At 56.3% G+C, this 14,498-nt stretch overlaps 1 long non-coding RNA gene across 1 annotated transcript; it reads right to left on the bottom strand.

Moving 5' to 3' along the window:
- Window positions 1-662: 662 nt before the first annotated feature.
- LOC123842245 (uncharacterized) lies at window positions 663-8,975 on the bottom strand. The gene is made up of 4 exons (XR_010411231.1): window positions 8,793-8,975; window positions 7,901-7,962; window positions 3,064-3,177; window positions 663-1,682 (listed from the first exon to the last, which is right to left on the bottom strand). It is a non-coding gene; the product is annotated as an uncharacterized LOC123842245 (long non-coding RNA).
- Window positions 8,976-14,498: the final 5,523 nt, after the last annotated feature.

The raw sequence follows: 14,498 nt of genomic DNA, 5'->3' as shown, positions 1-14,498 counted from the left end.
TTGCCCCTGGGCTGCTAACAGGAAAATCTGTTTTCAGTATGAGACTCCTGACCACTTTCACAGGCTGGCAGCTTCAAGGGGGGACGCCACCTCCCAATGCCCCCCACCCCGTATGGCCATGAGGATGGTCAGAAATGGGACAGTGTCAGCTTGAAGAGGGAGAGCAGTCATTGCCTTGTGGCCAGGATCAGACAGGAAGAGAGGAGGATGGGTGGGGAACCAAGGAAGAGGAGGAAGAGGTGGGAAGGGGCCAGCTCAGGGCAGTCGTGCCCACTGATTGCAAAGCACAGTCCCTGGCTTGTGAGCCGGCTCCCAGGAAGTGCTGCATGGTCCCCCGGCGAGCACCGCGTGCCTCTTCCTCACGGAGCCCTGCCTGGGCGGCCCGCACCCCGGTGCTGTGGAGACTTGCATAGTGTACCACAGGGGGCCAGAACCGGAGCGAGGGGGCTTGGGGGCACCCAGGGCCCACTCCCCTTGGTGACAGGGACCATGCGGGTTCAGTTGTGTGAACCCTTATTTAACAAGCACTCAGCAGCGCTCTGGCCGGGCCTTTCGTACCAGCCCAGGGTCACCTGATCTCTGGGCCGGGGGACCCAGGCCCCTGTCAGAACCCAGCAGGTGGCCTCCTTGAGTGGCCATCCGCACGTGGGTCATGGGTCATCGTTGGCTGTCTGGTCACTAGGGCGGGACCCTGAGGTCACAGCTCCTTCGGGCCAGTCCCCACGTGAAGCTGGTTCCGAGAGGCAGGAGAAACTGCGTGGGGCCGTCAGTGGGGCGGATGGGAGCTGCGTTCTGGAGTCTGAGGCTGGGTGCCCGGGGGGTGGCCTGGTGCCCTGGGGGTGCTCCAGCGCAGCTGCCCGGGGCAGGCGCCTGGCGGCCCCCGCGGTAACGTGCTTGCCTATCTATAGCACCAACACCGGCCTGTGGCCTCTGGAGGCCCCGTATTGTGGGGTGTGGGGAGCCCCAAACCTCTGCTGGATGCCCGGAAGGAGGCGGGCTTCCCAAACCACCATCTCCCTCAACACCTGCCTGGCGTCCATGCCCCCCCCAGCTAGGAAGTCCTTCCTGCTGTCTACCCAGCTTCGTCCCTCAGAAGTGGTCAGCTCTTCCCCTTGTGGAACAGCACTCCAGTGGCTGGGGCACCCTCACTCAAAAAGCACACGTCGGTCTCCTGGACAGGCGCTCCGTCCACCTGTCCTCAGACCTGAGCTCAGGACTGCTCCCTCCCCCTCCGTACCAGCTGCTGGGACAGGCCTCATGGACAAGGCCTCATGCCTTACCGCGGAGTAAGACTCGAAACGGGGGGGGAGGGGGGGGGCAGCTTTCCCACTGGGCCCTCCACCTGCAGGGGGTGCCCGCTCACCACTACCCCTCCCCCAGTGCACCTGGGTGAGGCTGAGGCAGCCACACGGAGCCCGGTGGACCACAGATGGGCCTTGGCCCAAGATGCAGCAGTTATTCTTAGCCGGAGACGGGCAAGTCAGGCCCTGCGTGTGCCCCGTGTTGTCACGTGTCCCCAGGAGCCACGGGGCAGCTGTGTCCAGCTTCAGCCTTCACTCTCGAGTGGGAGAGGAAGACCGATGAACGCAGAACAGCAGAAAAGAGACAGAGATGGCCTGATGGTCTTCCAGCCAAGCTCCAGGCTGCTCCTAACCCCAGCTCATTCCTGCTCTCAAGGAGGGCTGCCAGATAAACAAATTTCAGGATTTCAGATAAACAATTTTTTACTGAAGTAAATATCAAACATTGCATTTTTTTAAAGTATAACTACATCCTAAATGCTGGGGCTCCCCCAGCCCTCAACAGCCCTGGGCACGTGGGGAGGAAGAAAGCAGACAGGCCCTGCCTGAGATGGGCGCCTCAAGGGGGCAAGACGCCGAAGCACCTGCCTAGAGCAGAAGAACATGCAAGGAGGCCCCACTCCTTCTGCCTTTGGGTGGACTTGCCTAAGTTCTTTTTAGGTTCCCTCTAAAAGCGGTCCCCTTCCCGCTGCACCATCCAGGGACTCATAAAACACCTGCCGTCCCAGCACTCACTCGGGCATCACATCCCTGCTTTATTCCCATCTTATAGCTGAAGAATCAGCCGCAGATGCATTTAGCACCTTGCCCGAGGTCACTCAGGGAGTTAGCGGCCAAGGCCAGACTCAATCCCAGGGACAAGTTCTGAGCATGACCCTTGTTGTCGCTGCTGCCCATTACCACCCAACCCCCGCCATAGAGATGCTAGAGGAGGGACACCTGCCACCCGGCTCTGGGCGCCCCCGGGCTCCTCATTACTCCCATCCAGCTTCTGCCCCTTCCCTGGCCCTGGTTCTCCCGAAGGTCTCCCAGCTTGCGGCCACGTGCACCATTAGCTTGATCCAATGCGCCCGCCCAGGGGCACAACCCATTCATCCCCATGGGATGTGCCGGGCACTCCCACCCTGGCACTTCTAGCTGAGGGGAAGGGGCAGCCAACCCGGGGAGGCGGCCGGGGTGATGAGCAGCTCCCCCCAAGGCCTGGGAGAGACTCCCCTTGGGCTGCTGGGATGCCAGGGGTGGGGGCAGAGGGCAGGGCCTCCAGAACCACCAGCTAAGCCCTCAGGCGAGCAGCTCTTGGGGAAAGGGCACCAGGAGGAGGCAGACAAAGGGCTTGTGGTTCCACAGGCCGAGGCCCAAGCTGGAAACCCTTTTGTGGGTTTGGCTGCCCTTTCAGGTCCCTTCCTTCCGCCTCCCTGAGGCAGCTTCCTGGAAGGAAGGAGGGAGGGCCAGGAGCGGGTCTGACCAAGGCCAGGGCCTATACCTGCGATCAGGCGGCCTGAGCTTTCTTTGTCACCATGGGCTGATCACCGAGCCGAGTGCTGGGCCACCATCTCGTCTGCTCCTACTGAGAATAAGCGATGTTTGCCCCATTTTACAGATGAGCCAACTAGGACTCCAGGGCGGGGAACTAATAGGTGGGGCCCTCCACACAGTGGAGCAGGGATCCCCAGGCAAACATGGGCCCAGGCCTGAACAGAGCCCCAAACCTGTGCTCATGGGTGAGGAGCCGGAAACCCACAGCCAGCTAGCACGTCCCTACCGGCCAGATGTCAGGGTCCTCAGCGAGGGGTTCGCATGCCGTTTCCAGGGTCTTGTGTCAGTCAGGAGGCTGCAGGGACCCATCCAAGAGAACCAGCTGATCACAGGGATTCCTCTGGTGACAGAGGGTGATTTGGTAAGAAGCTGTGTTTTATAGACGGGCAGCTCCTACAGGCCGGGCAGGCCCGCCCTGCCCCTGGGGAGACTCTCCGTCATGGGGGACTCAGTTTTATGGAGAGGGCCACGGATTTTCCCAAGGCTAGGACCAACCCCCTTTGCTTAGAGCAGTGGTTCCCTCCTGGGGTCAGTGGTGCCCCTAGGGGACCTCTGCCCATGTAAGAAGACATTTTGGGTTGTCACAACTGGGTAGGTGTCCAGACCTTGAGGGGATAGAGGCAAGAGACATTGGTACATATCCAATGCACAGGACAGCCCCCGCATACACATGCGCAAAACCTAACTCTCTGGCCCCAAAGTGCAGTAGGCCAAGGTTGAGAACCACGGGCTATGTGCTGTGGTCTGTCCTGCACCCCGCTCTCTGAGGGGCACACCTCTCCCTTTCACCCCACATGAGTCTGATGGGGGTCCAGAGTGGGGTCCATCTCCCTGGAGTTCCAAACCTCAGAGCCGGAGGTCTGAGCCCCCACCCCGGCGTGCCTTTGGGCACAGAGTATCGTCTCTGGGCTCCCGCTCCCTGACCCCGGACCCCATCGTTCTGGGGCTTTCCAGCAAAGGAGGTGTTCTGTGATGTTTTCCATATCAGTTCACTGCTGTACGAGGCTGGCGGATATTTTTATCGTGGTAAGATACACATAGGGTTTGCCCTTTAAGCCATTTTATTTTATTTTATTTTTAAAGATTTTATTTATTTGACAGAGGAAGACACAGCGAGAGCGGGAACACAAGCAGGGGGAGTGGGAGAGGGAGAAGCAGGCTTCCCGCCGAGCAGGGAGCCCGACGTGGGGCTCTATCCCAGGACCCCAGGATCATGACCTGAGCCGAAGGCAGACGCCCAACGGCTGAGCCACCCAGGCGCCCCTAAGCCATTTTAAAATATAGACCGCCGCGACATTTAGCGCCTGAGCAGTGCCGTGCAGTCAGTGCCACCATCTAGCCCCAGACGTTCCTCATCACTGCGACGGAAGCCCCGGACCCCAAACCCACTAGGCGTTCACTCCCAATACTTCCTCACTGGTCTGACTGACCTTAGACACGCTGCACAGAGAAGTCTGCTTCCTGCTATCGTGTCCGTTCACGGTTTTGTCTAGTTAGGTCATGGCCCCACAACAGTGTTGAGGGTCAGCTGCACTCTTTTTGAGTTTTCCTGTTTTGGTTTCCCACTCCGTTTTCTGGAGGTACACTGTCCACACTGTAAAAGGCATCTATGTTCATAGTGAAGTTTGATAAAAATTTGACAAACATCCACTGGTGTAACTACCACTACACTCAAAATGAAGGAAGTTTCTGTCACCCCTGCAGGGCCCCTGGAGTCCATCTCCTCCCAAACCCGGTTCCAGAGAATCCCTGATCTGTTTTTTGGTCACTATAAATTGGTGTTGTCTTTTCTAAAATTTCAAATAAACGAAATCAGATGGTATGTGCTCCTCTGAGTCTGGCTTCCTTCGCCCAGCGTTAGGGTTCGGAGGTTCGTCTGTGTGATCTGTACTTCACCAGTTCCTTCCCCTTCTACTGCTGAGCAGTGGTTATCTATCCGTGGACCGGCCAATGAACACTGGGGCTGTTTGTCTGAGCTATTAGGAATAAAGATTCTGTGAACGTGCGTGCATGAATTTTTGTGACATATCTGTCTCCATTTGTCCTGGGCAAACGTCTCACCATGGGATCGATGACTCACACCGTCAGTGTAGGTTTAAGTTCAGAAGAAATGGCGAGACAGCTTTCCAAGGTTCTGAATTCCCGACAGCTGTGCCCGAGCCCTCCAGGGACTCCACACCCGTGCCAACACCTGGCAATGTCAGCCTCCGACAGGCCATCGGTCACTGCCACTACTGGGCGTCTTTCTGCATCTGTTACCTGCTCCCTTGGCTTCCTCTGGGCTGTCTCACACCAAACCTTTGCCCAGTTGTTTGGTATTTTATACTGGCCTTCCTTTTCCTTCTGGCTGTTATCTTGGTGTGTGAGGGGAAGAGAGGATCTAGTGACTCGCTGACAACTCAGTAAAGGAGAGCTCCAGCCCATTCCCAGCTCCATTTGCTCTGGCCTGGGCTCACGCTTCGGGGCAGAAGTGCACGCCGGTGTGCCTGTTCTGGGGAAGAGGATTTTCTCTGAGGCCTTAACTTTCTCATTGGAAGTTTGGAATGTCCCTGCTACCGTGATGCAAAAGTCCTTCGATGAAGAGACTAAAGACATTTCAGATGCTCCCAAAATGGCAAAAAACTGGCAGCCAGGGGAGAGGGAATAGAAATCGTAATCAACTCTTCCATGAAATGTAATTGTATAATATTTTTTCCTGTTACCAAAGTCATCCACGTACACTGCAGGAATTAGGGAATAGAGAGCTATACTGAAAAGAAGTCCCGTTACCCAGAGGTATCCACTGTCAGCATTTCGATGTATCTACTTCCAGTGTTCGTTTTATTTATTTACTTTTAAGTTTTTAAAAATTTATTCATTAGAGAGAGACACAGTGAGCACAAGCAGGGGGGCTACAGTGGAAGAGGGAGAAGCAGTCTCCCCACTGAGCAGGGAGCCCGGTGCAGGACTCGGTCCTGGGACCTGGAGATCATGACCTGAGCCAAAGGCAGACGCTTAGCTGACTGAGCCACCCAGGCGCCCCAACTTCCAGGGTTTTAAAATGCATTTAGGCAGGGGTGCCTGGCTGGCTCAGTCAGAGGAGCGTGTGATGCTTAATCTCAGGGTTATGGGTTCAAGCCCCACATTGGATCTAAAGATTACTAAAAAATAGGGGCGCCTGGGTGGCTCAGTCGTTAAGCGTCTGCCTTCGGCTCAGGTCATGATCCCAGGGTCCTGGGATCGAGCCCCACATCGGGCTCCCTGCTTGGCGGGAAGCCTGCTTCTCCCTCTCCCACTCCCCCTGCTTGTGTTCCCTCTCTCGTTGTGTCTCTCTCTGTCAAATAAAGAAATAAAATCTTTTAAAAAAAAAGATTACTGAAAAATAAACTTAAAAAAAAATAAAATGGATTTAGGCATGTAAAAGGGTTAAGTTTGATAAATAGGACACCTGGCTACAGAAGCTGGCATTAGGAAAGCGAGAACCTGTCTGAGGACGAGAGGGTTCCAGAAAGAAAAGTTGCCAGGGGCAACTTGAAACAGGACAGGAGAGCCGAGAGAAACAGCCCCAGGTGTTTGCAGGGGGTCGTGTGTGAGCTGAGGCTCCGCGGGGCAGGGTCAGGGTGCACCGGTCTCCATGGTGATGAGCAATTCTGTGCTGAAGGCCACCGGCCTCCAAGTGCAGCTCGTGCTGTGTGCACGCTTGTCAGTATGGATCTTTCTCCCGGAACAAGGGGGTGGACGGATGCATGGAGGAATGCTAACATCCGTCACGCACCTGCTTGGGGCCAGGCCTGATGCTCAGTGGCTTCACAAGCCTTTCCTCATTCAACCCCGGCACACACCTGCGGGGTGGGCACTACGTTCCCGTTTTTCTGGGGGACCCCGCGCCCCACGTGCCCAGGGCTTCAGCACTCCACGGCACGGGGTTCTCGCAGGCTGGTTTCCACTACCTATGAATTTCTTCTCAGTGACTCACGACAAGTTCAGAGATGAGGTCCATGCCAGACCTGAACGCAGGGGCCAGCTGAAGGGACTGTTTAACCTGCACCCGGTTCCTGCTCCTCAGAGTTGGCCTTTGTGCTGAAGTCAGCCTTCAGGAACATTCGAGTAAATATAACTACTTCCTTAACCATGTACCGGCTCAACCCCAGCAGACGCTATGTGTTGGCCACCAACTGTTTCTTCTTACACAACACGGAGCTGTGCGGCTCGTGGCCCTACCTTGTCTCTGGGAGGTGTCACTAGCCCCAGGGCCTGCCAGAGTCCACGGACTAATCAGTCACGGGTGGGGAGTGCCCCTGAGAGACATTCAGCTGTGCAGGGGTATGCACGGGCAACTAGGGGCTAAGGAGGTAATGAATATCCTCCATGCTAGCCTCCCACCCCACCTCCTCAGGGCAGGGGGCCCCCCCACCCCCGCACCAGGCGCCAGGTCCCACACCCCTCCCCCACACCAGGCACCAGGACCCACACCCCTCCCCCACACCAGGCACCAGGACCCACACCCCTCCCCCACACCAGGCACAAGAGAACCTCCTTTGTCTGCTGCAGTCAGTGGAGGTCGGGTGGAGCGTTTTAATCAGAAAGGTCAGTCTTCCAAATCCTCCCCACATACCACCTCTGGGGGGGCCCAAGGGACAGAAGACAAAGAGGCTTGTGTCTGTGCTGCAGTCGTGGCCGGCTGGGAAAATCTCCCCGTGAATTTGGCTGCTGGTTCGGGCTCCTTCCCTCTCACTGGCCTTGGCAGAGGTGGGAGGCTGGGAGGGGAGGGGGCTCGGGAGTCGCTCCTGGGGGCAGGAGCTGAGTAGTCTCACTGCCTACTGCTCTGAATGTTTGGGCTCCCCGAGCACACACAGACCTGTCCAGTGCACACACATGTGCACGCGCGCGCACACACACACACATGCACGCACGCAGTGGACACGCGCAGATGGACATGGGGCAGGAGGCCCCGGGGACAGGGCTGCATGGCACCACGGCCCAGGGCAGCGAGTTGTGGCTCCTGGGTGGTTGGGCTCACGCTGGGAAACGGCCATCATCAAATGTGAAGCACAGAGGCTGAGGAAGTGAGGGGCTTTGTTTACCTGTAATTCGTCCTGTCCTCTCCTCACTGCTTTCTGGAAGGGTCCTCGTGAAGAGTGACGAGCTGGAGAGTTTAGCAAAAGAGCACAGGGAAGTGATGAGCGAGAGAAAGTTGTGGGACTCTGCAGGGCCCAGGAGGCAGAGGGGAGGGGGCGGGGGAGGGACAGCAGAGGAGAGGCTCTGAGGGCCACTCCACAGGGCCAGGGAACATTCCCGAGCACCCGGGGTGTGTGGCTGAGGCAGCAAGCCTTCTGGGCAGCGGGTGGTTCTCAGCTCCCAGGAGGCTGCTGGGGCTGGTCTGGCCCCCGGAGGGCCGATGCCTCAGGACCATCCCGTCTGCCCTGTCGTCTCCCTCCACCAGGGCTCACGACTCCTGTAAGCCCCGAGCTCCTGACATTGAACTCCTCCCTGGAATGTTCCAGCCAGCCACCTCCAGGGAGGGGAGGGGCATGGGGGACACCGTGGCTGCCCAACCCCCCACCCCGAAGTGGGCCAACTGGACTGAAAGCAGGTCCCCCAGGCCTCACAGAGGCTGAGGGAGGTTACTGTGACAGAGGGTGCGCGAATGCCCAAACACTGAGCCAGCTCCCACAGGTATGGTCGTGTCCCTGCTTCGGACACAGGGCCAGAGGGCACTGGCCCTCAAGCTGGTTAATGGTTGCCAGGGCCCCTGGGGGCTGCCCCTGTTTTGCTGGCAGGGAGGGTGGGAGGTGGCGGGCGTGCCACAGGCCAGAGCTGGGAGATCCAGTGCTAAGTGGCCAGCTGGTGGCCATGGTGACTGGGGCAGGGGGACAGAGATGGAAAATCGGGGGCTCCAAGGGGCCGGGGGCCCTTGGTTCAGCTGAGTCACTGTTGGGCGGACTACATAACTTATCCAGCTCCTGGGACACTTACGAGAGCACGGATCATGTTAAGAAACAAAATCCCGGGCGCCTGGGTGGCTCAGTTGGTTAAGCGACTGCCTTCGGCTCAGGTCATGATCCTGGAGTCCCTGGATCGAGTCCCGCATCGGGCTCCCTGCTCGGCAGGGAGTCTGCTTCTCCCTCTGACCCTCCTCCCTCTCATGCTCTCTGTCTCTCATTCTCTCTGTCTCAGATAAATAAATAAAATCTTTAAAAAAAAAAAAAAAGAAACAAAATCCCACGGAGTAAATGTGAAGACTGGATTGGCTTTATCAGCGATGCATGGGTCTGGCCGTGGGGAGCTCTGCGTTGTACAAAATGGAGATTGTTCCCAAGAAGGGGGGCGGGCAAGGAGTGAACAGCAGAAGGAAAGAGAGGATGGCTCCAGGCAAGGCCGCTTTCCCTCCAGGGCAGGACAAGGGTCTAAGGTGGCTTACCATACCTTCTTTGGGGGATGGCCAGGCTTGTGGGGACAGATGACCTCAATGGTTCCGGCCAGAAAGGCCCCCCCCCCCCCCCACCGCTTAAGACTGTGTTTCTGGGGGAGGCAAACAGGTCAGGGGTTAAACTCCAGGTGGGAGACTTGGCCTAAGTGACACAATTTGGGGCCTGTGATTTCTTTTTAACGATAATCCCAGCAGGACAGGCGTCACCCTAGACTGTCCCAAGCTGCCAGGACACGCTGTGACCGCTCCTGAGCAGGTGCAGGAGAAATGCTTCTCAGACTCCCTGGGGGTAAAGGACGACTTGTTCGCGGTCTACTGTGGTCATTCGCGGTCCTGACCTGCTCGGGCCGCTGTCAGCAATCCCACAACTGGGGGGCAGGACACTCAGTTGTGTTCCCTCTGTTCTGGCTGACGGGAGTCAGAGATGAAGGCATCAGGGAGGGCTGCTCTCTCCCTGGCCCTCAGGCAGCCTCTGGTCCCCTGTGCTCACATGGTCCAATCCATCCATAAGCTGGGAAAGTGCGTGTTTCCCTGAGCTCTGTGAGCCGCGCTAGCGGACTGGAAGGGCTGGAGGGGAGGGACGGAGGAGGGACCCTCCACTCTGGCTGTGATCAAAAGCACAGGACTGGGGACTGGCATCTGGGGTGGGAGTGGGCTGAGCCCCTCACCTGTGGGGCTGACGCTGTCCCTGGATGGACGGTGTCAGAACTGAGCTGAATTCTGGGCATCCAGTGGTATCTGAGGAGCCCCGCCCCCCACCATGCTGGAATCGGCTCTGGGAACCTTAAAAAGACCATAAGCATATACTTTTGTAAAATACAATAATACAACTGTAAAACACAATAAAAATGAATAACTAAAAAATGGGAGGAGGAAGAAGACATAACACACATATCTACATTTTCTACAAAAATAAAAAGAGATTCTACAATATGTAATTGCTCTGTCAAAAGATTTACAGCCAGAATAAAGAAGTCCTACCATTCAATAATCAGACCAAAAATTTTTAAGTGCGAAAGGTCTGAATAGGCAAATCACAAGAGAAAAAATACGAGGGGCACATGAATCTAGGAGCAGGCGCCACACGCCATGAGTCATCAGACAAGCGCAAAGTGGGACCACCTGAGATACCACAGCAGCCCTCCCCCCTCCCCGGCCGCCCCGGCCCCCCAGCTAGGAGGGCTCTCATCAGGAGGTGAGGATTGGAGATGCTGGGACCCTTACCTTTCATGATGCTGGCAGGTAGATCAGACGATAACAATCACTTGGGAAAGGAGTTGGTGGTTTCTTTAAAAGTTAAATTTGCAGGGGCACCCGGGTCAGTCGGTTAAGCATCTGCCTTCGGCTCAGATCATGATCCTGGGGTCCTAGGATCGAGCCCACATCATGCTCCCTGCTTCTCCCTCTGCCTCTCCCTGTCTCGTGCTCTCTCTCAAATAAATAAATAAAATCTTAAAAAAAAAAAGTGAAACATACACAGTTTATTCCACTCCTGGGTGTTGGTTGGCTCAACAGAAATGAAAATATGTCCACATAAAAACTTCCAAGTGTTCACAGCAGCTTGATGGGTAATAGCCAAAACCCAGAAACAACCCGAATGCCCATCAACACGAGAATGGGTGAAGGCTCTCAGCGCTGCGGTCTCCCGGGAACACACAGGAACACCACCAGCAATGAAGACACGCCACAGCCCGGGCGGCCCCCAAGACATCCCACTGAGGCTGAAGAAGCCAGGTACAAGACAGCACATGCTGGATGATTCCATTTACCTAAAACGCTAGGAAGCACAGAAGGGAGATCAGTGGTCACTTGGGGACCGGGAGGTGGGACAGGGGAGCTGACCAGGAAGGGGCACAGGAGGATTTGGGGGTGACTGAAACGCCCTGCAACGTAGTATGTTAAATAGTAATAAATGTCCTGGAAAAAAGAGAGCAAAGAAAGAAGCAAAAGGGGAGGGAGGGAACACTGCTCTTGTAAACAGGATGGTGACTTAGCATCTGAGTGCAGTTCCCTAGGAAGTGAGGGCAGGAGCCTGCAGTCATGTGGCAGAAGAGGAGGCTGCAGGTGCAAAGGCCCTGAGGCAGGAGCGTGCCTGTGGTGTTCCGGGGCACAGCTGGGAGCCCTGCGGCTGCAGCTCCCCAGCAAGAAGGGGGAGGGGGCGGGGAGGCCAGAAGGACGACGTCATTCCCTCTGAGTAAAGTAAGCCAGCAGAGGGTTCTGAATGGGAGTGGGACACGTTACTTAGGTTTGGAGAGAGCCAGTCTTGCGGCTGCTGAAGCAAGAGCAGAAGCAGGGAGCCAAGCGAGGAGGCCACTACTGAAATGCAGGATCGTGTGGAGGGCGGCTGGGCCCGGCATAGGAACAAGTGGACACATCTGGACATATTTCCAAGACGCAGTAAAACCAACAGGTCTGCTGATGGCTTGAATGTAGACCATGAGGGAAAGCGAGGAGGCAAGGAGGCCTCCACATGTTTGTGTTGTTTTTAAATCATTTTGATGGAGGTATAATTACACACAGGAAAATTCAGCGACCGTGAGCTTCCCCAGCACAGCCTGCAGCAGCCACCCATCTGCTCTCTGTCCCTGTGGCTCTGGAGCCTGACTGGTCCCCTCAGCGTGCTGCACTGGGCGTCCGCGGGCCTTGCGTGCCGTCTGCTCCTCTCGCTTGCTGAGCAGAATTCTCCCGAACAGGCGCCCACAGTGTGTTTTTCCAACTGCCAGCCGGAGGGCACATGGGTTTCCAGTGCATTTGCTGATTCGGAATAAAGCTGCTATAAATGTCTGCGTGCAGGGTCCCTGTAGGTTTTCTTCCCTCTTGGGTAAATTTTAGGAGTCGGTCAGCTGCACGGGAAACGGTCACCCGGTTTGCGCAGAGGCCACCCCATGCCGCGTTCCCACCGGCGCCCGGGGCCCCCGCCAGCATGTGGGGGTGTCCGTCCTCTGGGGTTTTCACACTGAGCTGTTGGAAGGACGGGCTCCTGCCTTTGGCTGGGATGGGAAATTCTGACAGAGGGGATAATAGGATTCACTTGGGGTCTTGGTAAGGTTGAGGGGCCCAGGGGCCATCTGGGGAGAGCTCGGGGAGTCACCTGTATGGATGGTCGCGGAGCTTCGAAACCAGGGGTACAAGCCAGGTGTGAACGCCCGCAGGTGAAGAAGGGCGGAAGCACTGCGGCAGCCATCGTGCAGACGCTGGGGGACCAGGAGGAGCCTGCAAAGCGGACTTTGCTCTGTGAAAGGGACGACCCTCTCCGTAAGGTTGGAGAGCGCTGAGCCTCTGAAAACTCATTTGTCCTGGCTTGCCTATGCATGACTGACAGGAAATCAGACACACAGCCCGAGGGGACGTGTCCATGAGGAACCTTGTGACCTTCTGAGCACAACCACCTGGGTGCAGGGGGCAAGGTGCGGCTCGGAGCTGGGAGAGGCCATTCTCTCCTCCTCCGTGTGGAACCCCAGACTCCCAGGGCCATCTGGGGAACTTGGGGAGGGTGCACTTGGCATGGACGCTGGTGAGCTCGCCAGGGCACCGTCAGCCGGGGCAATGGTGAGACTCCTTCAGGTGCCTTGGTGGGTGGCAGGACTGATGAGGAGACTTGAAGCAGGAAAGAGAGACAAGGAAAAGACTTATTCTTGGATAAATTCTTACATCCTGGGGACCCCTGAAACTAAGTGGGGGGACCGTCTGCAGGTCCAGAATTCTTGTGGGCAGGGATGAGCTCAAAGCCTTCGAACTTTAGATAATTCAAATGTGCAGGGCACCTAGCCAGCTCAGTTGGTGGACTGTGCAACTCTTGATCTCAGGGTTGTAAGTTCGAGCCCCATATTGAACGTAGAGATTACTTAAAAATAAAATCTTGGGGCGCCTAGGTGGCTCAGTCAGTTAAGCGTCTGCCTTCGGCTCAGGACATGAATCCGGAGTCCTGGGATCCAATCCCACATCAGGCTCCTTGCCCGGGGGGGGGGGGTCTGCTTCTCCCTCTACCCCTGCCCCTCCCCTCCACTCATGCTCTCTCTCTAATAAAATCTTCTTAAAAAATAATTAAAAATAAAAATAAAATCTTTGAAAAAAACTCCAGTGTGATTGATGAAATCTGACATGACCATTTTCACAATAACAAAAAGACTTTTCTGTAAAAAAAAAAAAAAAAAGGGTTTTCTATAAATCTAAAACTATTCTAAAACAGAGGTTTGAAGCAGGTATATCACTTAGGAATGCAATTAGCTGCAAGTAAAAGAAGATCGACCAACAGCAGCTTAGAAGCACAGACACATGGAGGGAGGCAGCTGTTGGAGACTGGAGAGTGGGCCCGCCACATCCTCACACTCACAGCTCCTGAAGCTTTGCTGTCACTCCGCCCAGCAGCTTGTCACTTCATGGTGATAAGATGGCTGCTGATGTTTAAGCATCACATCGACATCCAAAACTAGAAGGTAGAGGATGGGAAAGGCTGCTAGCTGAATAGGTCCCTTTTATCAGGAAAAAGCTGTCTTCCCAAGAAACCACCCACCAGACATCTGCTTCCCTCTCCTGGGCCAACACTCAGTCCCACAGGCTCTTGCAACTCTGCGGGAGATTGTGGAAGTGAGCGTTTCACTTTTCCAGTCTCGATGGTGGAGGAAGCAAGGGAGAGGTGTGGGCTTACCAGGCACAGGAGGTTGCCACCACAGAAGAGCCGGGCTCAGTGTATGTGTGTGCTCACTTGCTCTGGACGCGGGGGCAGCTCTGTGGAGTCCCAGGTGTGGGGGTGGACGTCTCCTCAAGGGTTAAAGATCTGAGGAGAGAGCATGTGGAGGGACAGACCAAGTAGCCTGCAGCTAAGGCAGCTCGTGCTGGAATGACACTTGTCACCTTGGGGAGCTCTGGGAAGGGCTGTTCCGTGTGGGAGGCTGCAGCAGGTGGAGACTCCTGCCCACTGGGCCCCTGGGACTTCTCCTGAGGAGACCACCTGCAGGCCCAGGGGCTCTGTGGTCCCTGGCGGCAGGTGGTGTCCGTGGAACCAAAGTAGTGAGTCGCCCACCCGGACTGGTCCAGATTTGGGGTGTGTTCCTGGGCCCGGCTCAAACCTGGGAGCAAAGGGGCTTCTCTGCTGGTGTGGGGCTGACTCCCTTGCCACCTCCTGGACTCCCCCAGCCCTGAGGAAGGAGTCATTGCATATCCTGTTGCAGTGGGGACCCAGGTGCTGGTTCCCCACTCTGGGGCCCAGCCTGCCCTCAGCCTCCTCCAGGAGGGTGCGCTCAGGAGCTCCC

This window comes from Mirounga angustirostris, unplaced genomic scaffold, assembly GCF_029215605.1.
Source record: "Mirounga angustirostris isolate CCGP_5_RB_7025 unplaced genomic scaffold, mMirAng1.0.hap1 SCAF_5, whole genome shotgun sequence".
NCBI classification, from domain to species: Eukaryota; Metazoa; Chordata; class Mammalia; order Carnivora; family Phocidae; genus Mirounga; species Mirounga angustirostris.
The sequence above is the reverse complement of the archived record's forward strand: the minus strand, read 5'-3'. Positions and strand labels throughout refer to the sequence as shown.